At 43.0% G+C, this 12,954-nt stretch overlaps 1 protein-coding gene and 1 long non-coding RNA gene across 13 annotated transcripts in view; one reads left to right on the top strand and one right to left on the bottom strand.

Annotated features, from left to right (window-relative positions):
• The window catches only part of mub (mushroom-body expressed), an 87,915-nt gene that overhangs the window by 38,141 nt on the left and 36,820 nt on the right, over positions 1–12,954 (top strand). Inside the window, exon 2 of one of the 12 annotated variants that reach the window (NM_001275269.1) lies at positions 5,706–5,764. The exons of the other annotated variants lie outside the window; for them this stretch is intronic. The gene's annotated coding sequence lies outside the window, so the exon portion shown is untranslated. The remainder of the gene's footprint in view (positions 1–5,705; positions 5,765–12,954) is intronic. 12 annotated transcript variants of the gene reach the window in all.
• lncRNA:CR43878 (long non-coding RNA:CR43878) lies at positions 1,583–4,111 on the bottom strand. The gene is made up of 2 exons (NR_073972.1): positions 4,022–4,111; positions 1,583–2,128 (listed from the first exon to the last, which is right to left on the bottom strand). It is a non-coding gene; the product is annotated as a long non-coding RNA:CR43878 (long non-coding RNA).

The raw sequence follows: 12,954 nt of genomic DNA on the forward strand, positions 1-12,954 counted from the left end.
AGGTATCCAAACTTCTTGTTAGTATCATTCCCAGCCAGTTTCTCGTGCCGCTTTTCTTTACACGCTTTTCATTCTTTAGTTGCATTTTCTTTTCTGCGAACTTTTCGCCTGTTTTGTGCAATCGCTTTGTCGCCGTCGCCGTGGCCGTCGTTTACCTCTTTGCCATCGTCTTCGTCGTCAACGTCATCAGCGTTTTGCCTTTGTTGTGTGCATTTTCCTTGCCGTTTTCCATTTACTTTTCCCCCGTCGCTTTGCTTGCTCGTTCGTTCTGCTGCGTTGGATTTCAACCTGTCAAGCGGCCGAAAGGGGGCGGTGGGTGGATCGGCGGAGCGGTGGTGTGTGAGTATCTGTGTGTACGTTGGCTGAACTGCAGATTGAGGCCTGTACTTTGTTGCATTTTCTAACTGGTTGGGCTAGGACCCATCGCCGTTGTACAGTGCATTCTGCATTCTGTAGGCCGTTGACTGCATCGAGTGGCGTCGCCTTCCTGCCGCCGCTCCCCCTTGGCCCCTTCGCCCCCTTGTCACTCCACCACCCCCTCTGCCACCGCTTATCGTTGACCCTGCGCGCCACTTATTGCGTTCCTCTTCGCCTGCATCTTCTGATTTCTGCTGCTTCGGCGACAGTGCAGTGCATTTCTTTTGCTTCGAAGCCCCACCAGAGTCGAGCACTCAACCCTGTTAGTGGTGGTTACAGTTGGGGTACAGTGAGCACTCCGTGAAAGAAATTGGCTTAGACTTTAATTAGGATAGTTCACAAAGACGGGGTGATTTCGACCAGATATCTTATGTGATTAACTAATTAATAACTAAGAAAATTCTTTTTTGGCTTGACAGAATTTGTTGAGGCCTTATCTCAGCATCATTATTTTCTGATCTGTTATGCATCAGCATTACTTATTACTCAAAATTTTGATGGAGTTTTCTAAATTTTCAGTCTATCTATTATATGTTATTTTCAGCGATGCCAGACCAATATGCCAATGCGGAATGCATTTCTTCTGCCAAACGAGTGGCCATATCGAGGACGCCCTGTCGTGCAGAAGTGGGCATAGGCATAGGCTCTTTCTGTAAGGGCTTTTGGCTGGTGGTGCTGCTGATACCTTGCCACTTAACCGCTTTTCCGTCTTTTTGCTTTTGTCTTTTCACACTCTCCGCCGAATGGATGAGACGGGGGATTCGGTGTAGGAGCAACCACCTGACCTGCCAACCAATTGGCGTATGCCACCAAATGTCATTTAACCCACCCGAGCCCACTCAGTCCACCCATTCCACTCCTGTCCGCTCTCTTGGCTGGTGAAATATGCAAGGCAAATGTAATCATTATTGATTTTGTGGTCTCTCTGGAACGGAGAACTCGGAACTGAACTGAACTGAGCTAAACCGGTCCGGAAAGGAGGGGGCTGACTGGGCATTCGCACACATTAGTATGTTAGATTATCCGAGCCGTTTGCTGCTGAGGCTGCTTAAATATGCAAGCCGTTGACGATCCTTTGGCGGAGCGAACGGGCAGTCGAATGGATGGGGGCGCCTAAGGAGACCAAGGACCCGTCACACACATTAGAAATTTAACAGGTTAATGTCCAAAGTCGTAAAGGAGACCATTTATTTATGGCCACATTCCGACTTCCCTCGCACTCAGTCAGGGTCTCCTAATTTTCATAAAATATATGAGACCACCCCCACTCGAGTGTGTGCGTGTCGTGAACATAAAAATCTGTGAGGCAGACGCTTGCCTTGAGAGACCTTGAAGGGCTTGATAATGACTGCCGCCCCTCTAACCAACCAGCCCATCCCTTCCATTCACCCCCTTTGTTGCCAGCATAAGCTTTATGTTGTTCAGCTCCTTCTGGTGGTTGGAGGTACAAAAACACTCGCTTCTTTTTCGGGCCAGCTGTCAGATTTGTCAAAGGAGTGAAGGACTCGAGCGGCTTGGGGCAGCTTGTGTGGCAGGAAGTTGCTTTGGCGACACAGCCAACGGGAGCGGGAAATGCATGAGCTTTTTTGAAGGCGGGGTGGGGGGTCTGGGCCTGGATTCGGAAGGAATGTATCTATCAATCTTCATAATTGCACGCGAAGGGTAAAGCTGGAAGTGCAAGTATCCCTCGCTTGCTCCTTGGTTTCGCAATCTGCAAATACATGGAATACATTATTCACTGAAGAGAACCACAATTCGAATTTGAATAGGGTCCTTATTCTAAACGATAAAGAAATCTTTGAAAAGCATTTTAGTAATTTACAATAAACATTCTGTACATCTAATTAAGCTTTTTCTTTGACACTGAAAATGTTGCCAGATCTGAGTAAACTTGTTTCGTATTTAATAACTAGTTTTATATTTTTTGTTTTTAATTATATGAGTTGCTATGTAGATCTTATGACCAATTTTAAATAAACTTAATAATAATAGAAAAAACTAAAGAAATGTATATTATTTTCCAGTGATAGCAAGTTTGATAGACTTTAGTTATCTTAGAACGCATTCCGGATACATATTTTCCCCTGTACCTGTGTTCGATTAAACCCGTTGTCCAGGAAGTATTTATCAAATCAAAATGGTATCTGGTTAAACTGAAAAATATTCGCAATCTGAACCAGTTCGATTTGCATCTCGAAATGTGTGTCTGCAGTGCGGATAACCAGTTGGGTGGGCACATTAAGCCGAAAGTAGCCGTTGTTTCATCAATGCTGCTGACAGTTGCAAAATGTATCGGCCAGTTGGCTAAACTGCATCTTGGTGCACCCCGTCCGATGGCCAGGCAATCTTTTTTCCGAATCCTAAACGCATTGCTCCGCACTATGCTCCCTGTTGCCATGTGGCATCTCGTGGGGCATGTGTCTGGTCAGACATTCGTCCGTCTACTCAATCATGGGCTTTGACCATTTCTAGCCGCCGCAGCAGCTGTCTTTCCATGTTGTTGTTGCTAATTACCACACTGCCAAATACCGAATCGCAAAAAGGCAGGCCAGAGAAACTGCAATAAACATTGATTTTCCAAAGACGTCGAGGCGGCTTTAACCACTTGACCATATTGGTGTCGTCGCTGGTCCATATTTGGCCGCGGCAAAAAGATCTTTTATTCCCAAGAAACTGCAGCAAACAGTTGCCCAATTTGCCGGAGTCGCATTGCCTAGATAGTTTTTACCTTGCCATCCAGCTCCGAACCATTAGCGCATGTAAGCTGCCTTGCTTCCCCGGTGCCAAATGTCAACATATCAATTCCAATCGCAGCTAAGATACATATGTATCTCTGAGATACGCCGATACGGCTACAAATCTTATGGCACGGCGGCAATGCGAACAATTCTAAACGGGTCGACATCGACAGAGACTACGACCTGTTTATGCAAATCAGGCGAGAGGCCGAGAATATCTTGTTCGCGAATTTCTATTCAAAAGTTGATCAAAAATATACAAAGGCGAGAAAAAAGTAAAAACATTTTTATTGAGTTAAACTGACTGCAATGTGTGGGCTGCTTGGCCTATAAAGGCTTTCAACGAGCAGAAAAGCAACAAGGGGGCCGCGGAAAGTCGGGGGAGCATTTCAATTGCGGGGCGTACGAGATTATTAAGGCAATTTGATGATTAATACTTGAGCTCGTAGTAATGGAAGCGTATCAGAGATTGCGCATTATTGGCTTGGAACGGAATTTAGTTTTTTTTTTTTTTTACAGAGCCCTAAGCTTATAGCAACCCTACTTCCCACTTTAAAGCGAAAATCGTTTAGTGAATTCGTGAAGTCTGTAATTTGAAGTATTCCATGAGAAGCCTTTAATTTCTGAGCCGATCCCAGTCCCTGAAAATTGAAAAATTCCGCTGGAACCTTCGATTATACTGAATTGTACGAGTACACCTTCGCGAACTTTGCTCTATCTAAAATTTAAAGAATTAGATTAAAAGAAAGGCAATTTAACCTAATCATGTAACCTAATCATTTACCAAAAAAAAAAACCCCTGGATTTGTAAAGTATATAGGCGTTTTTCCCGCGCGATTAGCTTTTTAACGGCAGTACTACCTTACCTTTCTTATTTAGGCAAATGGCTTTTTCGCTGATTTCGTGTAAACATTTTGTCCGGCAATTCATTATTTTTAACGTGACGCATAGCGAGAGAAGCTATTTGTTGCTCTCGCTTCGTGTGGAAATGCTCTCCAGCTCGGCGTTTGATAAACAATTATGAAGGCTCTCTAAAAACGCCTACTGTTTGTGTTTATTTGGTTTTAAATATTTTTGCTTGTTCGTTTTGATCAAGCAAAAAGGTGTGAGTGTATGTGTCACAGTTGTTGGCTTGGACTTTGTTTATGTGTCGGCATTTTCATTCATAGTCGGTCGGACAGTTTTAGATGATAAATCTTTTTATGCGAGGGGCAGCACGCGTTATTTTTTCATACCAAACACTCATCACGGCTGTAGCTGTATCTGTATCTGAATATGTGCTCATGTATCTGTAGCTAAAAATGTGTGCTCTGTGTGTTACGGCATTATCATTAGCTCTTGGGAATTTTCGTTTTCCTCCTCAGGCAAGTTCATTAACTTTTGAATTGTGCGCGGGGGCAACAATTTGTCAAAAATTCCGTCAGACATGCGATTTTTTAATTATTATTTTATATGCCCGGATTATGTGCACATAACTTCTGTCTATACGTTGTTTACTTCTCGTTCTCATTCTCTTTCTCGGACTCTCGATCCACACTGACCCATATGCGGCGGTGTGAGCTGAGCATTTCTTCTCCATAATTTCCTATTTATGTTTGACATGCTAGCTACCAAATAAAAGTTTGACCAAGCAATTAAGAAGGCCCAGACAAAGTTGTGTCCGGTTTTAATTTTTGGAGCTGTCGTTGATTAGCTGTTGCTGCCCCACTTGACCAACTGATGGAGACACTGACTGACCGACTGTCCAACTGACTGACTGACTAGCTACCTGCTGAGCTGGTTTACTTTAGCTTTTAACATCTGTATGTTTAGGGGTTAGCAGTACCAGTTCCGTTTAGTAGTCCAAAATGACGTCACAATGATTAAAAACCAGAAAAGGCTAGGCGAAGTTGAGCACCTGACTATGGGACAACAATGGATTATGCCATATCAGTCATAATTCGCATAATATTCGTGCGAATCGCCGTTGAGGATAAGCATGACACCCGCTTTTGAAGTCAAGGGTACAAGTTTGTAGTACCGGTTCAATAAAACCAGCATAGAAATCAAGCCGAATTCAATATTTGGTAGCTTCCTGATGCTAAGAATCTACTGTCTCACGCAAGACAGTAGATTAAATCAGATTATTTATTTGCATGTTTAAATTAAACGGAATTTATAAATCGGGCGTAATGTCTTCTCTATGATGCGTTTGCATTGACCGAGGAGTAATTTTCCATTTCCTGGCCAAAAATAAACATTTCGAATGTGTTTTCCAACAGCTGGTTGCCAAAGTAACTTGGCCTCAAGAGAAAAATCCAATAAATTCATCTTTTAGCGGCCAAGTTTGTTTATCCTAGAGATACTCTCCCTAGCTCATTTAGTTTTCCGCTTTAAAATTATTTACTTAGCTTGAGATGCTAGTGAATTAGAAGTTTTAGTGAGGCAAATTCCATATGCAAATGTTTCCGGTGGAGATTCTGATTTATTTCTTGAATGATTTAAACTATTTTGTTTTCCACTTGCCCAACAGCATATGTTCATTAAATTCACTGTTTTCTCTCGTTTCAGGTACGTGTCCATGCATTGAATTTTGTGCCAGCGATTTTTGAATACATCTCCTGTTTCGTGTAAGGTCTTTTCCCCGCCCATAAATTGTCTGGCTGTTAATAGATTTCTCGGAATGGACTTTTTCCAGTAGCAGATGTTTTAGTAATTAAGGCATTCATCACTCTAGTTGGCTCGCCAGCGATTTAGCCATCAACAAATTAGGATTAATAATGGGAGCAAAGTGGTGTAGATTAAGGGGAGACAATCGCGTAGTGATTATTTTAATAGGCCGAAAATCGATGATATCAAGACAAACCCTTGTTATCGTTCATTTCTGCTAATGGCGCTGCATTTCAGACTTTCTGCACTTTGCTATTGTAGACTTTTTAACTGAATTAGATATATGGCAACAAAAACTTGCTATAATTAGTAGCACAATCAATATTTGAACAATTAGGTTTATTGACCCGGGGCGCTCCCAAGTATGGTTAACAATTTCCGGGCCAGGGAGGAAGTTGCTTATTTCGCAGTGCGGACTTCTGATCCCCGCTTTCAATCAGTTTGTTTTGCGGTCGGTTCGGGAGTGGCTTCTAAGAACGGAGTATAAGTTTGATGGCTGACAAATAAGTATCAGAGAAATTGTTGAAAACTCATTTTTCTCCGGCAAGAAGGAAAACTAGTTATTCCTGCATCTCTTCTGCCTCTTTTTTGGGGTTATGAAAAGTTTTCCCAGCCCGGGCAGCTGGCTGGCGGTTATCCAGTAGCAAAAACTCGTATCATGGCCGAGAAGCGTTCGTCTCCATCCGATTGCTATGTGCCCGGCCTGGACCAGAAACTTTTCCATCATAATCTACTTAACTTTTGCTGCAATCAATTGCAGACTTTTGTAGCAGCGTTGTGCCGCTTCATTGCATTTTACACAGCCTCCTCTCAGTCGGTTCTCCACCCATATCTGTGCAAGATTTCTTTGTATAGATACAGAACACACAGAGAGATACTTTTCCTTTGCCAGTGCTTCTGCCTCTGCCATTGCCTTTCCTCTTCGCATTTGTTGAGCGGTCCGGGCCGTTAATAGAAAAGTTGTCAATGTTTTTCAGAAAACGGTGGGGGGGCAGAGGCGTCTGTCAGTCGCGCTTATCTTATCAGTGCAAAACGGAGGGAGGTGCAGTTGCAACTTTCTGCTGCCTGTCTTTTGCATAGTCTGGGTTGCGGATGCATCTGCGTTTCGTCCGGCTTCGAATATGTGTGTAGCCCCCGCAGCGGATACAAACGCATCAACGACACTGTGGACGAGTTTCTCCTACAAGCGAAAGCTATCGAAATATGTACACAAAGAGAGAGAGAGAGGACACACAAAAGCTCCGCAGATATAGATACAGCCCACAGGCGGCACATGCATTCTGTAGATACAATATCTTAAAGATGCACTGAAGCGTAATTGCTGTTACCTATTCCAATGCCCTCCCTGCACTCTCTGCTGTCGCCAATCGCCTGGCAGTGCATTCTTGTTGAGCTTGTTAATAGTATTGGACAAAAACAAGAAAGCTATTGGTTTCGGCCAGAAGCGAAGGTTACAGTGTATTTATCAAACAAAGGGCAATGTTCCTTACATCGCAAACGACGGGAAATCATTTCTCCTCTAGTGCAACAAATGGAATGGGCAAGAGGTGCTTTGTAAATAAAGATTAAATACGTTTAGAACTTAAGCTTGGCGTTGCATCGTGTGACATCTCATGGGACGCAAATGTCAAATGTCAATTTAGTAGATTAATATTCGCATAGGCTTGGAACATTTATCTAGTTATTGACGCTTAGACTAAAAACAGCCCAGACCAAGGGTAATAATTTCAGGTTTATCCTACTATTATTACTCATATAACACCAGCAACGAACCTTACGAATGATTTCCCCTACAGAAATATCGAACTAATCAACTTTCGACTAACCTGCTTAGTCATCTTGGAGCCGAATTCCCAGCTCTCAATTTGTCTGGGGATTTGGATGCTTGGGTCAAGCCATTTTGAGCCCTGAAGCCCCCAAAGCCCTCGTCTTCCCAATGCACCTAAGTATCTCGTTTTTCAAAATTGGCACATGAGTCTCTCGCTCGCTCTTTTCGATTTGGTGCGAGTATAAGACATTGTGCTCTACTGACTTCTGGCTAATTGTTTGCTGCCGCTTTGTTATTGCTGTTGGCAGTATCTATCTGAGCGAGTAAGTGGATGTATCTGTGAGTATCGAGTATCTATTTGCCATTGCATTGTTGTCTCGTTTGCGCACATAATTGTAATTGATAGTTTGACTTTTACTAAGCTGGAAAGAGAGAGAGAGTCGGCTGCATTGTGCATTAGTTAAGGGCTCTGTTTACGGCTCTGCTTCTCCGTTGTTGTTCCTCTGACAGGGTAATTGGATAGCTACGAAAGTACGAATGTACGAAAATAGTCCAACCTAAAGACCTTCAGCTTGACTCGGGACGGCAACGCTTGAATCACTTGAACTGTGATATTTTCCGCATTAGACCTTTGCAAACCAGTTTTCCCCCACATTGCGCGACATTACTCATACGCCAAGTGGAACATTAGCACTTCTCTCCGATGAATAGCTCAGTTCTTCGCCAAATTATGTGCATTTGAAACGTGTGAGCGGGCAAAGAGGTTCATTCTCCTCTTCCTTATCCGTTTTTGTTGTTATTCTATCGAAAACTCAATCAGTTTAAGTTCTTATCCCGCTCGCTTGCTACACAGCAAACAAGTTGCTTGAATCGCTGAAGCATATTTGGAACAAGGCTTAGATAGCTAGCATATATACTAAACATTTAAAGCATACTTCCAAAATAATCAGACATTATATATTCATCTTTTTTTTTAAGTTTCAATAGAAGAGTTTAGTTCTAGAGGTACATTATTTTTTTTTCAGTGCATGTGCAGCGAAATCGGGTGCATGTGTGTGTTTCGCCATCCGTTGGCTACTTGCGCTCTTCCTCTTCTTGCTTTTTCTTTGGTAGTCCATTGCCTGTTTTTAATTTTTTGCGTATGTCGAGCGTTCATTGCCCGCGATTTGCTGTTTCTGCTTTTTTTCTCGCCCTGTTGTTTGTATTGCTTTGGCTTTGCTGCATTTTGATTTTATTTTATTCTTAACGCACACACAATTTGGTAATCTGCCTCGCTGTGCTCTTCTGTTTTATTTTTAATTCGCTTAGTTTTGCATTTTGTTAGGATCCAGTTAGATACATACATACATATATGGATATGCTAGATGGGTGTTGGGTGGGGTGGTGGCATAGCAATTGAAGCCTTCAAGGTTACAGTGTTGACCTTCTTCCAAATACTCATCTCTTCTGCGGTGGCCAGAAAATATGTTGAACTTAAAGTGAAATCTACTATCGATTAATAGCTGAGGAGACCAATTATGTGCCAATAATAATTTGTACTTCCTATGTTATCTGTCTTCATAGATTTCAGGTATTTCGCATTAGATCGTGCTATTTTTTGTTATCGTCAGACTACGACCGATTATAAAGTTCTTGCTGAAAAGTTTACCCACACTGAACGAAAAGTTTGGGGTTTTAGACAATAGTGTTGTTTAAGTTATACATATTACGAATAATATCAAATATATTGTTCTAATATTAGTTATTTAGTTTGTAGTTAGGTTGAAAGTCATCACGTTTGACTCTGACTCTCTCTAAACTAAAACATGATACATAATTGTAATGGTTTTTGATCGTGTTCTAATTGCCTCGGTTTGGGACCTATTACCACATTTTTATGGCGCTTGTACCCCACTTCCTCACCCCGCCTTTTGATGGCTGATAATCGCTACAGCCGATTGCTTATCAATTTATGGTCGTGTCGCATTTTTTGGCCCTGCCGTTGGACTCAGTCACTCAATCAGCCGGTTAAACGTACATATGTATGTATATGAACGTGCATTTTGTATTAAGAGAGCTCTGCGTGGAAAGAGCCACATTTACTCGCTGTTGTAGTTAATGTGCTGCTTTAATTTAACTGAATCGCAGTCACAATGCAGCGGGAAAGAGAGGCGGGCGGTACAAGCTGTTTCGCATTTTATTTGAAATTCTATTTTTATTCACTTGCCCATGCGTTGTGCTGGCCGCTTTTTTGCTTTGTTTTTGCTGCTGCCTTTTTGCTTCGCATTTTTACTTTGGCCTGCCAACTATTTTTGTTTACTATTTACTTTGTGTTGTTGTCGCTCACTGTCCCCGCCGGCATTTGCAAGGGGCGTGGCAGAGAGGCGGAGCGGAGGGCTTAGTGCGTTGATTTCCCGACCTAGCCGGCGACAATATTTGTTGTGCACTCGACGCCAAAGCCGCCAGGAGAGGCGGGAAAGACAGGCGATGCGCGACGGGGAGCGGGGTGAAACAGGATTCACAAAAGCGGGTATACTGCAAAATAGCAGGGGTAAGGGGCAAGGGGCGCGGCGAGGGGCCAGACAAAGGCCAATGGGAGGGAAGGCAGCCCGTCCGGCATTTTTAGCACTAGACTGAAGGAGCCGGAGCCTAGGCATTATTGCGGCTACAGTGGGCCAAGCGCGCAGAGATGTGATCAAAATCCAAGCGAGTTCTAGTAAAAAGTTTAATTAAAACAGGTAGATTCTGTCGAATCTTGCATAAATATATTTCAATAGAAATGTAATACAACAGGAATGCAACTTAGTGGTGGTTTCTGAGAAAACAATAATTGCTTATAGAAAACAATTGAATTTCAGTGTTTATGTCAGCTTAGTATCTCTGTAATGGAGCCTTTATAATATTGAATGAAAACCGATTAATATCATGGAAGTACTTGCACTTAGTCCATGTGGTTTTTTGTGGCTTAACCTACCGCGGACAACTGATCGTTTCATTCTTCGATTTATTAGTCGGGGCAAGCCAATCAGAAGTGAATTTCTTGTAGTTAGCGACTTGTTAAGGTCAGCATGGGAATTACGTTGTGCTAACAATCCCAGATCCATTTCTCTTCCACTACATGACTTGACAAAATTTTCAAGAAATAAATAATTTAACTTCAATTGGGAATTACGCCGCAATCCCCGTTTCGACCACAAAAGATTCCCACACCTGATGGTTTATGGTTATGGCCACCACTGTGCCAGCTCTGGCTCCCTTCCCCCCTGTCCCCCTGGGCACCTACGGCACTCCACCAGTGCCACTGCCTGGCTGCCAAATGAGTTTCGTAGTCGCTGTTGCTGTTGGTGGGTTGCATGCCACTCGCAATGGCGCAAAAGTTCCTAGACCACTCCAAAAAAGAGAGAAATAAAAAAGCACAAAATTTATATGCGCCGTCGCGCATGCAGTCGCTGCCTCAGTCGGCGTCGAATGTTGACACGTACGACGAAGTCGCGCCTTGTATGGCTTTCAATGGCAAGCAGATTATTAATATTGCAAATGTGTACGGAGCAGGGCGGAGCGGCGATGGCGATGGCGGTGTGGATGTGGATGTGCATGCGGATGGCGAGCGACGGCTGAGCATCCGAGCCTATAAATGTGACTTCGCATTAGGACTATTGGTTTATCTGCCTCTAAGATGGCATTTTGGGGTGGATTAGGCTAGGCGAGTGGCTAGCAGATGCAGGGAGATAATCGGTACGGAACGGGTTGAAATAAAGGTACTCAGAAGTCGGGCCCCTTTTGGGGGTTTCGTCTATCTTAAGGTTACAGCTTGAGGTCTGTTCCATTAAACTTTAGCTCATTAACGGCTTTAATTTTGCCACATTTTTTTAATGGCTAGGCTATTTCGATTTGTTGAGGTAGAGCCAGCCGCTTTAGTAGAATGAGTAAGACAAGTACCAAAACTTCTTCGGTTTTAGTATGTATACAATAGATTGGGTATTTTATAAAGGAATGTCTTAACAATTAGTACAAATACAATATGATTACTTTTAATTTTTAAAAAGCGAACGAGATTGCAGATAATCTGTTGATTGCTAGAAGTAATGGCGCTTCTTGCGTGGAGCCAGCGCTGCATTGCTCCAACTCTCAGCCGTAGGGCAACGTCGTTATCGGTATCAAAACTTCATCATCGCCTTGGCAGAGAACGCATATCGCACAGAGCATATTGCACATTGCACGTTCCTCGTGGGCAACGCCGACATGAGCCTCTTTTGTCTGTTGACTTCCACTGGGTGCATCTGTGTGCCTACAAGTATGCCTACATACACACATATGTATATACGTATATACCGGGCATGGGCATACTCCACTCGGTACGATATGTACATATCGGTGTATATATTTGCAGCTGTCTGCGCTTCAGAGTTGTATAGCAATTGAATATTTGCAAGAGATTTCCGTTCATTAAACCCGACAGCAGCGGCAGCAGCAGCAGCAGCCGCAGAAGCAGCGTGGGGTGGAAGGAGAGGGGAGTACTCCCCCTGAAAGAGATGGCGATAGCAAGTGGAGAACCACCGTAGGCGGACTTTTGGGCCTCAAGGGGGATCCGTTTGGTAGGGAGGAAAAGAAGGGGAATGGACCCGGTACTTGGTGTTGCTGATTTTAATTTTTATTTCATCCTCCTTCCAAGCTAAAAAGTAGATAACAGTGCGAAAGAGAGAGAAGAGGACGGGCCAGAAAGAGATGGAGAGTAGGGAGCTTTGGCTATAATTAAATTCCTCTTTAAAGTTTCGCGCGTCGATTTTGTGTGCATATAGTGGTGGCGAAGCGGAGTTAAAATGCACTCGGGAAACTAATTTCCCAGAAATCTATCAGTTTGCTGTACTCTTTTAAGCTCTTTTAAGATTCAAAAGTAAGTGCGATGAAAGTATGTTTAAAATATACACTATATACCCGAGTTTTATTATTGGCATCGGGGAAACCCATCTGATTTTGTGGTTGGAACAGTTTAAATTCAAAACCACACTACGATGACTTGTAAAATATTGTCATAATACGAATTGAAATTCGCACAAGACTTTTTTCTGTACTCTGGTTTACCCTTACTTAGTTCCAGATGAAGTGGCCGAAAAACATTGATAAAAATTGATAAAAAGAGATTAGCCCGGCCGCGATGGCGAAGTTTGGCCAAGTGTTTCGAATGAAGTGGACTACAACTGGGTAAATTCAGTGCTCATGGGCTTGCTGTGCCTGCATATTGATTGAAAGTTCAATATATAGTATTCTCGGAAATGTATCCACCCATCAAAGTTGCATCCTCAACTCATCCACCCAAGACTGCTCCAAAGTTTGACACAAGTTGGGAAGAAACCGCAACTTTAAGTTCGACCAGGAGTTTTTGGGATTTCTGCGGGAAACTCT

The sequence above is a fragment of the Drosophila melanogaster genome, chromosome 3L, assembly GCF_000001215.4.
Source record: "Drosophila melanogaster chromosome 3L".
NCBI lineage: Eukaryota > Metazoa > Arthropoda > Insecta > Diptera > Drosophilidae > Drosophila > Drosophila melanogaster.